This window comes from Pinus tabuliformis, chromosome 3_2 (genome assembly GCF_031772625.1).
Source record: "Pinus tabuliformis cultivar Carrire ecotype Pingquan chromosome 3_2, CPIR1, whole genome shotgun sequence".
NCBI classification, from domain to species: Eukaryota; Viridiplantae; Streptophyta; class Pinopsida; order Pinales; family Pinaceae; genus Pinus; species Pinus tabuliformis.
In genome coordinates this window covers 1049131760-1049149625 of record NC_142302.1, presented here as the reverse complement: position 1 = coordinate 1049149625, position 17866 = coordinate 1049131760, and the positions used below count along the sequence as shown (strand labels likewise).

General features: G+C 34.7%; 1 long non-coding RNA gene across 7 annotated transcripts in view; it reads left to right on the top strand.

Moving 5' to 3' along the window:
• Nucleotides 1-12802: 12802 nt before the first annotated feature.
• LOC149184192 (uncharacterized) overlaps nt 12803-17866 on the top strand; it is a 110839-nt gene continuing 105775 nt past the window's right edge. For 5 of the 7 annotated variants that reach the window (XR_016257244.1, XR_016257242.1, XR_016257245.1 and 2 more), the window contains exons 1-2: nt 12803-13090; nt 13285-13486. This is a non-coding gene — a long non-coding RNA (uncharacterized LOC149184192). Of the gene's footprint in view, nt 13091-13284; nt 13487-13584; nt 13788-13825; nt 16868-17866 lie in introns of those variants that run through there. The other 2 variants (XR_016257248.1, XR_016257247.1) reach the window with 2 other exon arrangements.

Sequence of the window (17866 nt, the reverse complement as noted above, 5' to 3'; positions counted from 1 at the left end):
TTTGATTTGATGACTTCTGTCATCTCCTAGGTAAATCTGTGTGCCTTCGTTGATCTCTTTAAAATCCTCCAGCCAATGCTTGTTCCCTGTCATGTGTGTTGACGCTTCTGAATCTACATACCAAATGTCTGCATCAACATTTTCATCACGATCTGCCATGAACAATTGCAAATTCTGCACCTGATCACCATTCGCGAGATGACCTGCATGTCGCTTTGGCTTCTGTTGTTCTTCATGATACTTATTTTTCCTACATTCCCTAGCAATATGACCCAATTTTCCGCAATAAAAACATTTAGTTCAGAGTAGTTTTTATTCAGATGCATACCTTGGGTCAGATTTGGCCATTTATGTGAACTTGCTCCATTTTGCTTGTGGATCTCCTTTCCCTTTGTAGAAGTTCTTCCTCGTCACCAATGCAAGATCGACACTCTGGGGCTTCAGAGTCGATCTCCTCTCTTCTTCCGACATTAGTATACCTGTCAACTCTTAAAATTTCGGGATCTTTTCTTTGGCATTGATCCCAGTGATGAACATCTGATAATCATCAGTGACACCATTCATTATAATGGTCACAAGATCTGTATCGTCCATTGTATGACTAATATCTGATAATTTGTTTTTCAGATCCTTGATCCTTGATACAAATGAAGCAATCATTTCATTCTCCTCCATCTTCATAGACAGGATCTTACTCTTGAGGAACAAAAGATGATTTGAATTTCTGATCTCGTACAATTCCTTCAGAACTCCCCAGATCTTGTTAGCTGACTTAACTTCTCTAATGTGCGGTATAATACAATCTTTCACTGACATCTTTAACATTGTCCTTGCTCTGATTTCTCGTCTCTCTCAATTTGGGACCGATGCTGATCCAGCCGTGGGCCTCGGCTCATCCCCATTCACAATCGTCTAAGCACTTTGCGCTTCTAGCAGAGTCTGCATCTTAAACTTCCAATTTTCATAATTGGAACCATTAAGCTTGTTATGCTCGTTCATGCATGCTTCAAATATTGTTATTCATCTTGGCGATTTAGAAAAAAAAATATTTGACAGGCAAAAATGTTAAATTTACCCCAGATCTGTGATAGAGACAGATCACTATTGTTCGATCTCACAACACAAGCGCAGATCACCGTGGCTTTCTTCTCAGCCTCCAGACAACCTTCTGTTGTCAGCCATAGCCCTGTTCTTGGCTTCCCCACTCAACTTCTCTGACAGCTACAGCCTTGTTCTTGGCTCCCTTTGCAATTTCTTTGATTTACACGATCATCGCTGATATTTGCCCAATATCCGAGACTAGCACTACAACAAAACAGGCAATTTGCGCCAGATTTAGCACCAGATTCTAGTGCATTTTTTTCTCAATTGGGATGAGCAACCTGGCGCTAAATCTGGCTCTATTGTACAATTTTTAAAGCGTCCTTTTTTGCACCAAATTTTGCATCTTTTTTACGCCAAATTTTCCATCATTTTTTGCATCATATTTTGCACCAAGATTTTCATTTGGTTTTACAACAGGTTTTGCTTCTAGTTTTGTGCCTTTTTTTGCATCATTTTTTGCTTCCTCTTTTGTGGAATTCTTTGCTTCTATTTTTGTGTCATAATTTGCATCGATTTTTACACCATCTTTGACATCTTATTTAGCGCCTTTTTTTACATCCAATTTGTGCCAATTTTTGCATCTGGTCTTATGCCATCTTTTGCTTCTAATTTTGTACTTATTTTTACATCTATTTTTGTGCCAATATTTCTGCCTTTTTTTACACCATCTTTTCCATCTAATTTTGCACCATATGTTGAATCTGATTTAGTGCCAAATTTCGCATGCATTTTTGCACCATTTTTTGCATCCACTTTTGCATTTTATTTATCTCCCTTTTTTGCATCCTATTTTGCACCATATTTTGCATTTAATTTTGCATCATTTGTTGCATCCAATTTAGCATCATTTTTAACACCGTTTCTTGCATCCAATTTTTCATCCTTTTGAGCATCTAAATTTGCATCCTATGTTGAACCATATATTGCATCCACCTTTGCATCCCATTTTGTGTCTATTGTTACGTTCACTTTTGAGCCATTTTTTCGTCTACTTTTGCATTTGTTTTTGCACCAAGTTTTGAATGATTTGTTGCATCATTTTACATCCAATGTTGCATCTCAATTTGCATCCAAAATTGAGCCATTTTTATGCCCATTTTTGCACCATTTTTTCTTCTTTTGTGTCCAATTTTGCACCATTTTTTATGTCCAAATTTGCATCCTTTTTGGTATCTAGTTTTTCATCCTTTTTGGCTTCCAAATTTGCATCCTTTTTTCTGCCACATTTTGTGTCCACATTTGCATCTCATTTTGCACCTAGATTTTAGTTGGAATTTTCATCTAGTTATGCATCATCTTTGACATCCTTGGTTTCACCATTTTTTAGTCCCATTTTGCATCTTGTTTTGTGTCTTTTCTTACATCCTTTTTGCATCCTAATTTTACACCATTCTTTGCATCCTCATTTTGGTGTCCTTTTTTGCATCCTTGTTTGCACCCAATTCGGTATCCTTTCATATGCCCTATTTTGTTCCCTTTTTTGTGTCTAGTGTTGCACCCTTTTTTAATTTTACTTTAAAAACCTTTTTGTGTCATTGTTTGCATATTGTTTTGATGGCTAGTTTAACATCCAATTCTACTCCCAATTTTTCATCCATGGTTAAATCCACTTTTGGCTTCTTGTTTAGAGTTTTACTTTTATTTCCATTTATGACCACCTCTATGGGTTCATTTTACTAAGTTCATTTACATAGTGAAATATATTAAATTTTCTAAATATCATTTTGTTGTAGGATTTAATGCATGGTTAGATGAAAACAAAACCCTCTCAGTTTATCTCAGAAACCTAGGACAAACCAATTAAGAGAAAGGTTGTTCTAAGGCTTAGGATTCTTAGTAGATCAAGATGTAGAGTATAGATTAAGAAAAAGAGAATGAATTCTTGTGAGTCCTCGCATGCAGGTCTTCTTGGAGTTATTCGTATAGCCAAGAAGCGCTCCTAGCTAGCTCCAAAGCTTGGTCCTACACATAAGAGAGAGAATAAAGCAACCTTCACAACATAATATCTTAATAATCAAAACTATAAAAAACATATAAATATTATTGAATAAATAAATATAAACCAAAAACCCATGCATACATTAGTTAAATAGAAGAAGTAAAGAATGAATAGAAACATATGGAAGGAAGAACAACTGATCTATATGAATAAAGGAGTTGGAGGAAAGTTACAACAATCAGATATAGTTGCAACATCACCTCCCCCAACTCATAGCTCCAAAACTCTCCCTCTCAAGATAGATCTCAAGAGCGTGACAATACAAAATTCCCATCATTTTTTCAATGGCCAAGCCTCTAATATATAGGAAAGTGGAGGCTATGAAGATTTCCAAAATTCCTCATTAGTTCAATTTGGGAAAAATCTTTTGGGTGAATAATGTTTCCTCATATAAAAAAGGAATTTTCCACTTTTTAGATGCTTTTGTGCTTAGGAAAAAGCTTCCCCATGCTTTATGGCTCTTTCCCACTTTTGTATGCTTTTATTTTTTAGGAAAAAGCTAAAGATGAGGATAAAGAGATTACATTCCACCATATGTTTCCGAAAGTGACCAAGAATGTCAAATTCAAATTCTAGTTTGCTTATGTTTTAGTTTTTTTTTAAATATATATTTAGTTTTAGTATTTTTTTTTCTAGAAAAATATATTTAGTTTTTGGTATATTTTTCTATAAGAAAAATTATATTTTGTTTTTATAAAAATGGATTTTAAACATTCCATTCATGCTAAATTTGTGATTTTATGATAGGAGTTTAAATTATATATAGTAAAGTAACTTAATGTCATGTGTCGTGTTGCTGAGATGGGTGTTATACATCTCTTTCTTGCTAAGTTATAGAATGTGCTTGGGTTTTCTTAATGCAATAAAACTAATTATGTTTCATGATATCTTGAAATGTTCATCTTGAACCAGGCTAATAAAACAATAAAGTTAAAATAGGTTTTCCTTTGTCCTTTATAGATCTTTGTCCCCATTAATCTTGGTCTTAATAGATTAATTGTCTTGTGGTGGCCTTGAGTGGTCACTTCCATTAGTTGCATGCTTTGTAGTTTTCAGTTAGTGACATTTTTTAGGCTTGATAATATGTTATTTAATTTATCAAAATGTGTTATTGTCCATATTATTGTTAAATATTAATATTAAATATGCTGATTTTTAAGCATGTTTTAGCAAAACTTTCCCAAAATGTTTATAGATTGTATTTTATAATGCAATGATTCTTTGCTTGATGAAATTGTTTTGGATATTTTTTTTAATGATTCATTGATTGATGAAATTGTTATGGATATTTTTTTTAGTATATTAAATTGTATGTGATAAAGTAAAAAATCACCTCTTTTTTAGATTTTCATTGATCAATTTCCCTTAAGGCCATCAAGTTCACCATTTGGTCCCAGGTTAAGGAAATATAGGAGTCATGAAGTGGAATTGTCCAAGCACTTAAATCTTGAGACATGTTTCTTTTTAGTCACTTTATACTTTCTTTCTATGTAAATTTTTTATGAAAATAGTCTTGGAACATGAGGGGCGTCAATAGTAAGCGAAAACAAACTCCTAAAAGAAAAATGGTATGCAAAGCACCCATAAATAATGTTGATATAAGAAGCAAAAATATTAAGTGAGGTTCAACCTCATATAATTAGAAAATGGGGGAGGAATTTCCAAGTAGTAGTGATTGATGCTTAGAGATACTTGGGTGGAATGGTTATTATTTGAAATGATTAAGACATCAAGGTTACCAATATGTTTACCTCTTTTCGCATTATGACAATACAATTTTAGTTAATTGACATTGAGGACTACTACCATGTATCCAATGTCTGTGACTCCAATATCGCAAATGGAAAACCTCTATTTCTCAATTCTATTTCTAGCACAAGTAATTTATACTCCCCATCTCCATGGATTGTTGGGAGTGACTTCAATATTATAAGTGTCTCGAGGAAAAGAAAGAATGAATCGAAATGTTTAACAAGATATTTTGTAAGCTATACCATTAAAGCCACAAAGTAGTCTCCATTAAAGTTGTCAAGAAATGAGTCTCCAACCCACACATGTGGATCAATGAGATGTAATACATGTGTGTGTGGTTACGAACTCAATACACCTCTATAATAACTCCACAAACTTATGTATTTCACTCTGTCACATAAATTGATAGTAGTGGGACATAAGTAAACCAAGAGTAGACATGAAATCCTTAGGAAACAAACATTCCTTAGATCCTCAATTAGGTGCTTAAATGATGAAGTGAAAATGCAAGGAGAAAAGAAGAATTCATGATTTAACCATCACATACATGTGATCAAGTGTGACTAGGAGTGTATATATTCATATATTTTCCAAAGAGGGAGTGAATACATGAGTTACCATTTATTGGCCCTTATTTTTCTTTCTTTTTCATTTTCTTATATATAGGACTTAGGGAATAAGGTTTTCATAAGTTTGGCACAACTCATAGATATAAGATTTACATGAATTTTCACTTCAACCTTAGAGTTTAGACTTAGATAAATCAATATAGTGTATGTTTAATGATTTTGGCTTTCACTTTTTTATTGTATTTCATCACAAATACAAAAGGGGAAATATTTTGCCACAAATCTATGAATGCTTAATCATAAAGTCGTCATGTGATGAAAACAAATTAATGATGCTATTTTCTACGAAAATGATGGGTATTCTTGAGAAAATCTTATGCTTGTGGATGTTTCCTCCCTGGTTGAGAGGGAGTGAGGGTAGACACCATGTTATCCATGTGTCATGTACTATGGCTAGGATTAACAATCGTAAGCCTAGTAAAGGCACTAGTAGGGATAATGGTGGATTGGATAAACATCTGGGACCAATATTCTTTGAGAATTTGGACATTGACTAGGACTAATCGCCATAAGTAAAGTACATTAATCCAAGATAAGAATAGTCATGAGGATTGACATTTTCTGGTGTCAAATATTATGATAGTGGATTAGGAAATGATCATGTGAGGACATACCTGGTAAACATCTTGGTGGGGTAAGTGCCTTGAAAGGCAGTGGTGTCCAAATTTATGCCTCCCAACATTGTGCTCTGATCTAATGGAGAGATAAACTTGTTAGTCAAGGCCTTACTATTTTGAAAATTTTGGCTATGATGATGTAAATCATCATTGATGCTTATCAATCTAGATCCCTTCTTATATGAATATTTCAACTTGAGAGTACTTTTTTGTCTCATTATGAGTACCTCGCTAGTTTAGAGGGAGGGTCATCATCTTCATTATTGCCATCATCACCACCATCAATGTGATCATTATTGTCATCATTTCATTATCATCATAATCACCATTCATGTCTTCTTCATGATCATCATCATCATCATGATTTTGTATATTGTCATCAATTGTTCATAATTATAGGTATCATAAGAAATATCACCAACCTTAGGACACATGATATATGAAAGAAAAATAACCACTTTATTTTTTAGAAATGATTGATGATCATCAACATCACTACCATTATCATCGTCATTATAATTGTCATCATCCCCATCATCATAACTAACATAAGTTTTATCCTAATTTTTGTCATCTTCATCATGAACATCATAATCATCATTCATGCCATTATTGTTCTTGATTATGACCAAGATGAAAATAATGATAATGATGATCACATGATGATGACTTGGAAGATGACGCCAAAGATAATTATTATGCTTTTTACCATGATAACATTTAAAAATTGGGAGGAATGGCCAAGGTCATTAGCATCATCATCATTGTCATTGTAACTCCCATCGTCTTTATCATCATTGTCATTATCATAACAATCGCAATTCATGTCATCATCATCATCTTCATTATCATCATCGTTATAATTATTGACATTGTCATCAGTTGTTCATAATTTTCAATGTCATAAGAAATATAATCAATGCAAAAGATATGATGTGTGTTGGAAAATGGATGCAAAAGTAAACAAAAAAATGGGGGTAAAAATAGACGTAAATTTGGATGAAGAGTGGACACAACATAAGTAGATGCAGAACAAGACAGAAAAATTGAACAAAAGTGGATGAAAAAGTAGATGCAATAGTTCATACAAACTTGAACACAAAATAGGACTCAAACATGGATGAAAAAGTGGAAGAAAACATGGGCACAATAGTAGGCATAAAACTTAGCATGAATTGTGGTGAAACAAATGTGGATACTCCAATGAATGTAAAAGAAAAGGGACACAAACTTGAATGCAAAAAGGAGGAAAACTTGGATGAAAAAAGGGGTGTAAACATGGGTCAAACATGGGTGCAATAGTGAACACAAAATTAGTTGCAAAACTAGACAAATCAAAAGTGGATGTAAAAGTAAATTCGAAATGGGATGCAAAAAACATAAACAATATTTGATGCAAACTTGGACACAAAAGAGGATGCAAATATGGATGCAATAGTGGAAGAAAATGTGGGTTGCAATGATAGGCATAAGATATGGCACAAATAATAGCACAAAAAAGGTGGATGTAATAATAGACACAAAAAAATATGCAAACTTAGATGCAAGACAAGATGCTATAAGGGATGTAAAAGTGGATGTAAACACGAGTGCAACATGAGAAACAAAATTGGATGCAAAATATGGATGAAATGGAAGTACATGCAAAAGAAGATACAAAATGAGATGCAAAACCCAACACAAAAGTGGATGCAAAAATAGATGAAATATTTTATGCAAAAGAGGATGTGAAGATGGATGCAAAATTGGAAGCAAGCGTGGGTACAACAGTATGTGCAAAACATGGAACAAATTTTGTCACAACAAAAGTAGATGTAATGATAGATGCAAAAAAAGAAGCAAATGAAGATGAAAAATAGGATGCAAAAAGGGATGTAAAAGTGGGTGTAAACATGGGTGCAACAATGGATGTAAAATAGCTTTTGCAACTTATTTGAAAGAGCAATTTTGTCCCAACAATTAGACTTGTAGCATAAAGAACATGGTTAATACATATGATTCGACCAAAAACTAGTTACTACCAAAATTCAACCAAAAAAAATATTACTGCATAAAAATAGAATTAAAAACAAAAATTTCCCAAATTAAAAATAAATAAATGATAAACCTTTTTTTACCAAAATTTAGTGATTTTTTTAGTGCTAATACTAACATCACCATTACAACAAGATATTTTTTTAGTGCTAATACTGCCATTACAACAAGATATAAGAGGGATATAATGCAAAAAGTTTAATAATAATATGTATGTAGAAGATGGTCTTCAGACTGGTGAATTCATGATAATCAATGGGACTACAGTCAAAATAATTGGATGTTATTTACTTTTTTACATAGATTGTCAAAATAATTGCATAAATCGATTTTTTTAAACCAAAATTTAACAAAAACTTTGCTAGTGCTAACATTAGAACCACCATTACAACAAGATATCTTTCTAGTGTTGACAACACCATTATAGTAAGATACCTCAAGAGAGACAGAACGATAGTAATATGTATCCAGAAGATGGTAGTGAAACTAGTAATTGTTCATTCTCATTCTCATAATCATTGTCATCATCATCACCATCATCCTTGTCATCGTTATTGCCATCATTACATTATCATCATAATCACCATTCATGCCATCATCATCAGCTCCATCATCATCATCATTATGGACATTGTTTGCAATTGTTTATAATTATAGACGTTGTAAGAAATATCATCAACCCAAAAAATGTGATCAGTGCTAGAAAAGGGTTGTTTAGGACACATTGATATATGTAAGAGAAATAACAACTCTATTTTTGAGAGATGATCGATGATCATCATCATCACCACCATTATCATCGTCATTGTCATTTTTATCATCCCCATCATCATCATTAATGTAATTTCTATCAACATTGTTGTAATCATCATCATCATTCATGCCATTATTGTTTTTGATGATGACCTAGATGAAAATGATGATGATGACACCAAAGATAATGCTTATGATTATGACAATGACAACATCTAAAATTGGGAAGATTCACCAAGGTCATTAGCGTCGTCATCATCATAATCATTGCCAGCATCATCATTAATGTCATTGTAACCACTATCGTCTTTATCATCATAATCACAATTCATGTCATCGCCATCATCTTCATTTTCATCATTGTCAATATTATTGACATTGTCATCAATTGTTCATAATTGTCAATGCCATAAGGAATATCATCAATGCAGAAAATATGATGAGTGTTGGAAAAGGGATGCAAAAGCGAACATAGAAATGGGGGCAACAATAGAAGTAAAATTGGATGAAAAGTGGATACAACATAAGTAGATGCACAACAACATGAAAAACCTAACACAAAAGTGGATGCAAAAGTAGATGCAGTTGTCAATGCAAACTTGGATGCAAACATGAAGGCAAAAGTGGAAGTAAACATGGGTCCAATGGTAGGTGTAAAACTTGGCACAAACTGTGGTGAAACAAATTTGGATGCAACAACGGACACAAAAGTAGATGCAAAAATGGATGAAACAAAAGTGGATACAATAGGGGATGCAAAAACATACACAATATCTGATGCAAACTTGAACACAAAAGAGGATGCAAATGTGGATGCAAACGTGGAAGCAAATGTGGTTGCAATGGTAGGCGCAAGATATGGTGCAACAAAAGTGGATGTAACAATAGACAAAAAATATGCAAAATAAGATGCAAAATAAGATGCAAAAATGGACGTAAAAGTGGAAGCAAACATTGATGCAACAGGCAAAACAAAATTGGATGAAAAAAATGGATACAATGGAAGTAGATGCAAAAGTAGATACAAAATGAGATGCAAAACCCAATGCATAAACCTGACAGAAAAGTGGATGCAAAAATTGATGCAATATTTGATGAAAAAGAGGATGCGAACATGGATGCAAAATTGGAAGCAAAAGTGGATACAATAGTGAGTGCAAAACATGGTGCAAATTATGGCATAACAAAAGTGGATGTAATGATAGATGAAAAAAAAGAATCAAAGTATGATGCAAATGAAGATGTAAAAAGGGATGCAAAAAGTGAAATTTAAAATGGGTGTAACAGTGGATGCAAAATTGTATACAAAAGTGGATGCAATAGAAGTCGATGCAAAAGTAGATGCAAAACGAGACACAAAACCCGATGCAAATCCTGGTCCAAAATTGGATACAAAAAGGGATGCAAAAATAGACGTAGTAGTTGATGAAAACCTAGATGCAAATGAGGATGCAAACGTGGATGCAAAATTATAATCAAAAGTGGGTGCAAAAGGAGGTGCCAAACTAGGCGCCAATTGTGGCACAAAAATATTAGATGCAATAATGGATACAATAACAGATGAAAAAGAGGATGTAAATATGGATGCCAAACAAGATGGAAAAGTGGATGCAACAAAAGTAGATGCAAAATTATATGCAAAACTAGACACAAAACTCGATGTAAAACGTGGTGCAAAAGTGATGCACAAATGGATGAAAAAATGGATGCAAAAAATGATTTAAAAAAGGATGCAAAAGTCGATGCAAAAGTTGATGCAAGTGTAGGTGCAAAAAGTGGATGCAAATGAGGATGCAAAAGTATGTCAAACAAAAATAGATGCCAAAATTGATGCAAAACCTGGAACAAAACCTGGAGCAAAGGATGACATAAAACTTGGCATAAAATTTGGTGCAAAACGTGGTGCAAAACCTATTGCAATACCTGGTGCTAAACTTGGTGTAAGATTTGGTGCAAAACTTGATGCAAATTTTGTGTCAAGTTTTGCACCATATTTGATAAATGGATGCAAATAGCACCAAAAATGGGCTCTAGATGCAAAAAAAGAAGTAAAAAGGGACGCTAATCGCTGGTTTTGTTGTAGTGTAGTCGCAGATAAACACCAATTTTCCGAGACTAGTCACAGATATACGCCCAATATCCGAGACCGTTGCAGAAATACACCAATTTTCAGAGACTAGTCGCAACTGTACACTGGAAAAATGCGACGATCGAAAAAATGAAATTTTGGAGAAGTGTAGTGGTGTATCGTCACGGCTATCCACTCAAAACCTGTGACGATTTCGGTTCAAAGAACCACCCACCAGCCAGCATACAGGTTCCTCAGCCCTGACGCTCTGATACCATGATAAAAATGGCAATGTTTGTATTAATGAAAATAAAACCCACTGGTCAGCTCTACGAAAGAGAGTCTGAACCAGGAGAGTCTGGCTCTGCAAAACACTCTACATTGTTCATCAACATTACACATTAAATAGAATACATGGTTTTAGGGAAGTTAGAACAGCATCCTAAGAAATAGAAACTAATTCCTATCCTAAGGTTACGTGAACCAACTCTACCTATTCTAGGATATTCTCCATTATCTTCAACATTGTCGACATTGACTTTGAATATTATAAAACTCGCTAAGAGTATGAAGTTTGACTTGGCTCTGTCACACTTGTAGACTATGAAGCTATTGGCCCATAGAATAAGTAAACGAAAATGCCAAGTAAACTGATTAAAAAAAAAAGAGTCTATTGGCCTAAATATAAATATATGATTTTTTTTAAAGTAAATAATAATAATAATAATAATAATAATGATATAAATTGTTTATGAAAATTATGAATTAATGTTTAGTTATCAATTATAATCGATTTGTTACAAAATTTAAAACTAAAATTTAAATTCCCATTTTAAAAAGAAAATGATATTTTTAATCTAAATTGTAAAGGTCAAATAGAAACGCATAGTCTAACGAGGTGGAGCAGTTGCCCATAAAGTTATAGAATTTCCGGTAGTATTTAGAGAAAACCTGGCAAAGATTTTTCTAAATCCAAGTTATAGTTGTTAAACTTCAAAATTTTAGGTGTCTTAGACATATTTGATGGCACTGAATCCATTTCCACCATCAAAAACATGATTCAAACACGACCTCTACAAGATTTTTTGAAATTTTTTTGCTCGGATTCCGACCACTTTTAATCATCCAGAAAATTCTTCTACCTCATTAGACTACTCCAAATAGAAAAGCGAACTATAATTAAAAAAAATATTCATTGAGAATGGCCCTATCCAAATTATGTACAACAAACGAATTAATTTCAAATTAATCTTTGAAAAGCTCAACATTATAATATTACACCTTAAACCTATGTAGTGAATTACACATTGTGATAAACATGGTTAGATGTATAAGTTGAAAGAAGTTAAATGAGACCTACCAGTTGGGATATGACACACATGCTCCACTGGTGTATATAGTAAGTATATCCAGGAGTACCACCAAGAGAAATAAGTTCTCATTCAATGAATACCAAGTATATCCAGGAGTACCACAAAGAGAAATAAGTTCTCATTCAATGAATACCAAGTATATCCAGGAGTATCACAAAGAGAAATAAGTTCTCATTCAATGAATACCTCCCCACACATAGGGTACATGATATCATATCTTATCCGAAAATATGATGGCATATGAATAAAGGTTAATGGACACGCAACTTCATGCCATCTTCACTTTTTAAGTACAATGGTATACCTCCTTGAATCCATGCCCAAAGAAAAGTTTGGAACAAAGTTTGGTCTATGGGATTTTAATGACGCTGTAGCAGAGCTAAAGAAGAATTACGTGTTTCACACATCAATTAAAAAAATGACATGTTTCACATTTTTTCTTATATATACATCGCACTTTTATAAACATCAAAATCTAGAAACTAAGTAACCCTAGATGGAGCCTCTGCGACTCTGCCATGGATTTAGCTTTACCTTTATAACATCCACCAACTCTGGCCGTTGCCCTGTTTTTGGTTGCTTGTTTCCTCTACCTTACTATATACCTATGTGCTAAAGGTATCATTATTGTTGCTTCTTGATCTGATCGATCTATCTCTACAAACGACTACAAACCGGAATCTGGGAGAGGTTGAAGAAGCACCTCCCTCTGGCTGGGCTGCTGCCTCTTATTATAGGATCTGTTGCAATTGCCAAATGAGGTGTTTTTTCAACCCCTCCCAGACTCTGATAGGGTTGAGATTAAATTAGTTTACCCTAATTTGGAGAGTTGAACGATGGAAATCTTACAGGGTTTTATTGTTCTTTCTTAATTGTGCATTCAATGTGGGTTTCAAATTCCTGGTTTTGATTTACAGTCATTTTGTTACGATCTCTAACTTGATCTCGTCGCCAGATTTAACCCCCAACCACGATATGGATAAAATTGTCCCAATATGGCATTTACAGGGACGGCGTTTAAATTGCTCAGAAATTGAAATTGGACTTGCGTTGCAGCGGTTTATTCCAGGAGGAGATCTCTTTTTATGTTGGACCGAATGTGTACTCCCACGGAACGACTATGTGGGAAGAAGAATATTGCTAAATTACCATTCAATGTAAGAACAAACCCTTCTTATATTCAATTTTTTTCTCTCATTTTTTCCACTTATTACATCAAATAAGTTATTTGCTAGAGCCGAATTGAAAGTCTTAGGGCTTGTAGCTGTGGAGACTCTGAGCTAAAGCCCATACAAGAATGCCAGGAAAATCACACATAAAAATATAATAGTTATATTAATTGTGCCCTTTATTGTAGAATGATAGTCCATATGAACAATCAAATTGAAACTCTCAGGGCTTGTAGCTGTGGAGACTCTGAGCTAAAGCCCATACAAGAATGCCAGGAAAATCACACAAAAATATAGTAGTTATATTAATTGTGCCCTTTATTGTAGAATGATAGTCCATATGAACAATCAAGAAAGTTCATGTTGATGGAGTGCAGATGAACCATCAAGAGAGTTCATATAATATGGAAGGAGGAGATTCCAAACTTCTAAATATTAGAAAAGTACAAACTAATTTTAGCGTGGGAACTGGGAACCACAAGATGGAAAGTTTCATATTTGTGCCTATAATGTATAGGAGTAAAGAGACATGAGTTCAATTTACCTTGCATTCTGTTGGAAATATTAATCCCAACCATCTCAATAAATACCCTGAGAGCAGTCAAGTTTCATATTTGTGCCTATAATGTATAGGAATAAAGAGACATGAGTTCAATTTACCTTGCATTCTGTTGGAAATATTAATCCCAACCATCTCAATAAATACCCTGAGAGCAGTCAGAGGTATTTTCGCGTCAATGTTTGAACATGAAAGGACTAAAGCCAAAACAGAAGTATCGCGCGAACCATTCCACAGCACATCACCGAAGTTAAGTCTTTCAATATAGTTTGGCAAATACGGGCAAGCATTTACTCCACAACTATTGCCCATACTCCACAAACACCTACGCGATTACTGTCCACAATCAACAACAATAATGCATTAATTACTTTGCCCTGTCATGTATTAATGGAAAATTGTATGTTGAGATAAATATAATATAAGAGTCATTTTGTAAGAGAGAGAGCAAGAGAGGTCGGGTAAGTTAGACAGATAAAGTCTGTATTTTCATGAATTAGAATTTAATCCTAAGTTTTTATTGCGTTGCACCAAGCTTACTCTGTTTTACTCTGTTTTTTTGCCGTGAGTGAATTCTGTGTTTTTAAGCTTCTGATAGCTACCCGAAATCAAAGCTTCGCCAAACAAATTCCCCCTCTACCTCTCCGCATAAATTCAAATTTTCTAACATGGTATGGGAGCGGGTTAAACTCTGTTAATGTAAAAACAAGTGTTTTTACTATTTTGAGGACAGATTGTTTTTAGTATATTTACGCATGTAGAAAGTTTTTTTTCTTACACTCAGAAATGGCAACATCAAGCACAAGCTTGACTAATCCTCAAATACCCCAGTTTCATGGAAAAAATTATGATTAATGGGCTATTACAATGAAGGCCCTATTTTCTTCTCAAGACATTTGGGATTTGGTAGAGAATGGTTTTCAAGGACCAACAGATGCAGTAACATACAATGCCTTATCTCAAGCAAAAAGAGATTTGTTAAAGGACAACAGAAAGAAGGATTCAAAATTTCTGTTTTATATTTTCGAAGCAGTTCATGAAAGTATTTTCCCAAGGGTTCCAACAGCGACGAAGTCCAAACAAGAATGGGACACCCTCTAGACAGCCTACCAAGGCATGGAAAAATTCAAGACAACAAAGCTGCAAATGTTGAGAAGAGATTTTGAAACACTTTGTATGAAAGAATCTGAGAATGTAGACTCGTTTTTTACACATGTAAGTGGGTTGGTTACTCAAATCAAGTCTCATGGTGAGACACTTGAGGAAAGAAGAATAGTTGAGAAAGTTTTGAGAAGTTTGCGAGTAAGGTTTGATGCCGTTGTTGTGGCCATAGAAGAGACCAAGGATCTCTCACAGTTCTCAGTGGATGAGCTTAATGCATCACTGATTTCTCATGAACATAGAATGAATAGAGCAACAAGCTCTTCATTGGAGCATGCCTTCAAGACACAAGTATCATTTGGTCAAGGTCGAGGCAGAGGAAGATCATATGCTAGAGGAAAAGGAAGAAGCAGCTCTTCAAGCTCAAATAGAAGAGGCAACAATCAAAATCCAAGTCAAGGCCCAAGTGAAAATCAAACGCAAGGTCAGACGTATGATAAATCTCAAGTTCAATGTCATTACTGTAAGAAGTATGGTCATTATGCAAATGAATGTAGAAAGAAGCAATATGACATTAGTAACAACCCAAGTGTAAATTTCAAAAAAGAAAGTCAAAACCATGATAACATGTTTTTAGCTTGTAATGTCGCACAAGAAAAACAAAGTGATATATGGTATCTAGATTCAGTGTGTAGCAATCACATGTCAGGAAACATAGAAATGTTTTCCAATCTAGATGAAAGTGTGAAATTTGAAGTGACATTAGGGACTGATAACAAAGTCTCTGCCATGGGCAAATGAAGGGTTAATATCCTAACAAAGAAGGGGGAGAAGAAGTACATCTCAGATGTTTACTTTGTCCCCAGTCTGAAGCATAACCTCATGAGCATTGGACAACTCATACAAAAGGGCTACAATGTCTTTTTCAAAAATGATGTGTGCACAATTTTGGATAGACCTCCAAGCAGACAGTTGATTGCAAAGGTTCAGATGACAAACAATAGAATGTTTCCCCTAAAAATAAGATCAGATTTGCAGAAAGAAGGTGCACAAGCACAACTCTCAATGAACTCACAAGAGGATGCAAGAAAAGATGTCGCTTTCATACAAGTAAACTTTCAAGCAGAGGTCAAAGATGAAAATTGGTTATGGCATTTGAGATTTGGACATCTCAACTTTGGAGGTTTGAATTCGCTGCATAGGAAAGACATGGTGAAAGGACTACCACTCATAGAAAAACTAGATAGCCTATGTGAATGATGTATCTTGGGCAAGCAACATAGAGAGACATTTCCAGCAGAAAAGTCAGTAAGGGAAAAGGCACCTTTGGATATTGTCCACTCATATTTATGTGGACCAATGCAGACACCATCAATTGGTGGCAACCACTATTTATTGACCTTCATAGATGACTACACAAGGAAGACATGGGTCTATTTCTTAAAACAGAAAAGTGAAGTGTTTGAGTGTTTTCGCCAATACAAATCTCTTGTTGAGAAGCAAAGTGGACACTACATCAAAGTCCTCAGGACTGACAAAGGTGGAGAATACATCTCAAATGACTTCCTTCGATTTTGCAGGGAGCATGGAATTCACAAGCAATTTACAACAAGGTATACACCTCAGCAAAATGGTGTGGCAGAAAGGAAGAATAGGACCATTATGGAAATGGCAAGGAGTATGATGAAGGCAAAGCATTTTCCAAATGATTATTGGGCTGAAGTTGTCGCTTGTGCAGCATATATCTTGAATAGATGTCCAACCAAAAGTGTCTAGAACATAGTTCCTGAAGAGGCATGGAGTGGAAAAAAGCATAGTGTCACTCACATGAGAGTTTTTGGATGTGTGGTGTATGCACATGTTCCGGATGAGTTGACGAAGAAGTTGAACAACAAGGGGGAGAAATGTATATTTGTTGGATACAGTGATGAATCCAAGGCATACAAACTCTCCAATCCATTCAGCAGAGATGTGCAGTTTATAGAAGAGGAAGCATGGGATGGAAGTTTAGAAAAGGCAGTGAATGTCAAAGCATGTATACCATATGAGAAAAAAGAGGAATTAACAACAACAAGTAATTCCTCAATAGTGACTCCCTCTACTCCTATTCAAGCGCAACAAAGCAAGGAGCAAGCAACACCATCAACAAATAATAGATCAGTGTCACACAGCGAAGAAAGTGTTTCTCCAAGCACGCTGCAAAGCACAACACCAAGTGACATGTCAAGCCCATCTTCAACAAGCACAAGAAGACCAAAATTCATAAATTTAAATGAAATTTATGAGCAAGATGAAGTTGATAGTAGCACTGGTCTGAATTCCTTATTTGCCTTGTTTTGTCATGTAGATGATCCAATCCATTTTGAGGATGCAATCAAAGAAGAAAAATGGGTTGCGGCAATGGAGGAAGAAATAGAAGCAATAGAAATGAATGACACATGAGAGTTAGTGAACCTTCCGAAAGGAAACCATGCCATTAGAGTGAAGTGGGTCTATAAGACCAAAAACAACATTAAGGGAAAGAGTGAAAGGCACAAAGCAAGGATAGTTGTCAAAGGGTACAAACAGAAGGATGGAAGAGATTACATGGAGACGTTTGCGCCAGTCGTGAGGATGGAGACAATGCGCGTAGTTGTGGCGATTGTTGCACAACATAAATGGAAAGTGTATCAAATGGACGTAAAATCAGCGTTCTTGAATGGAGTACT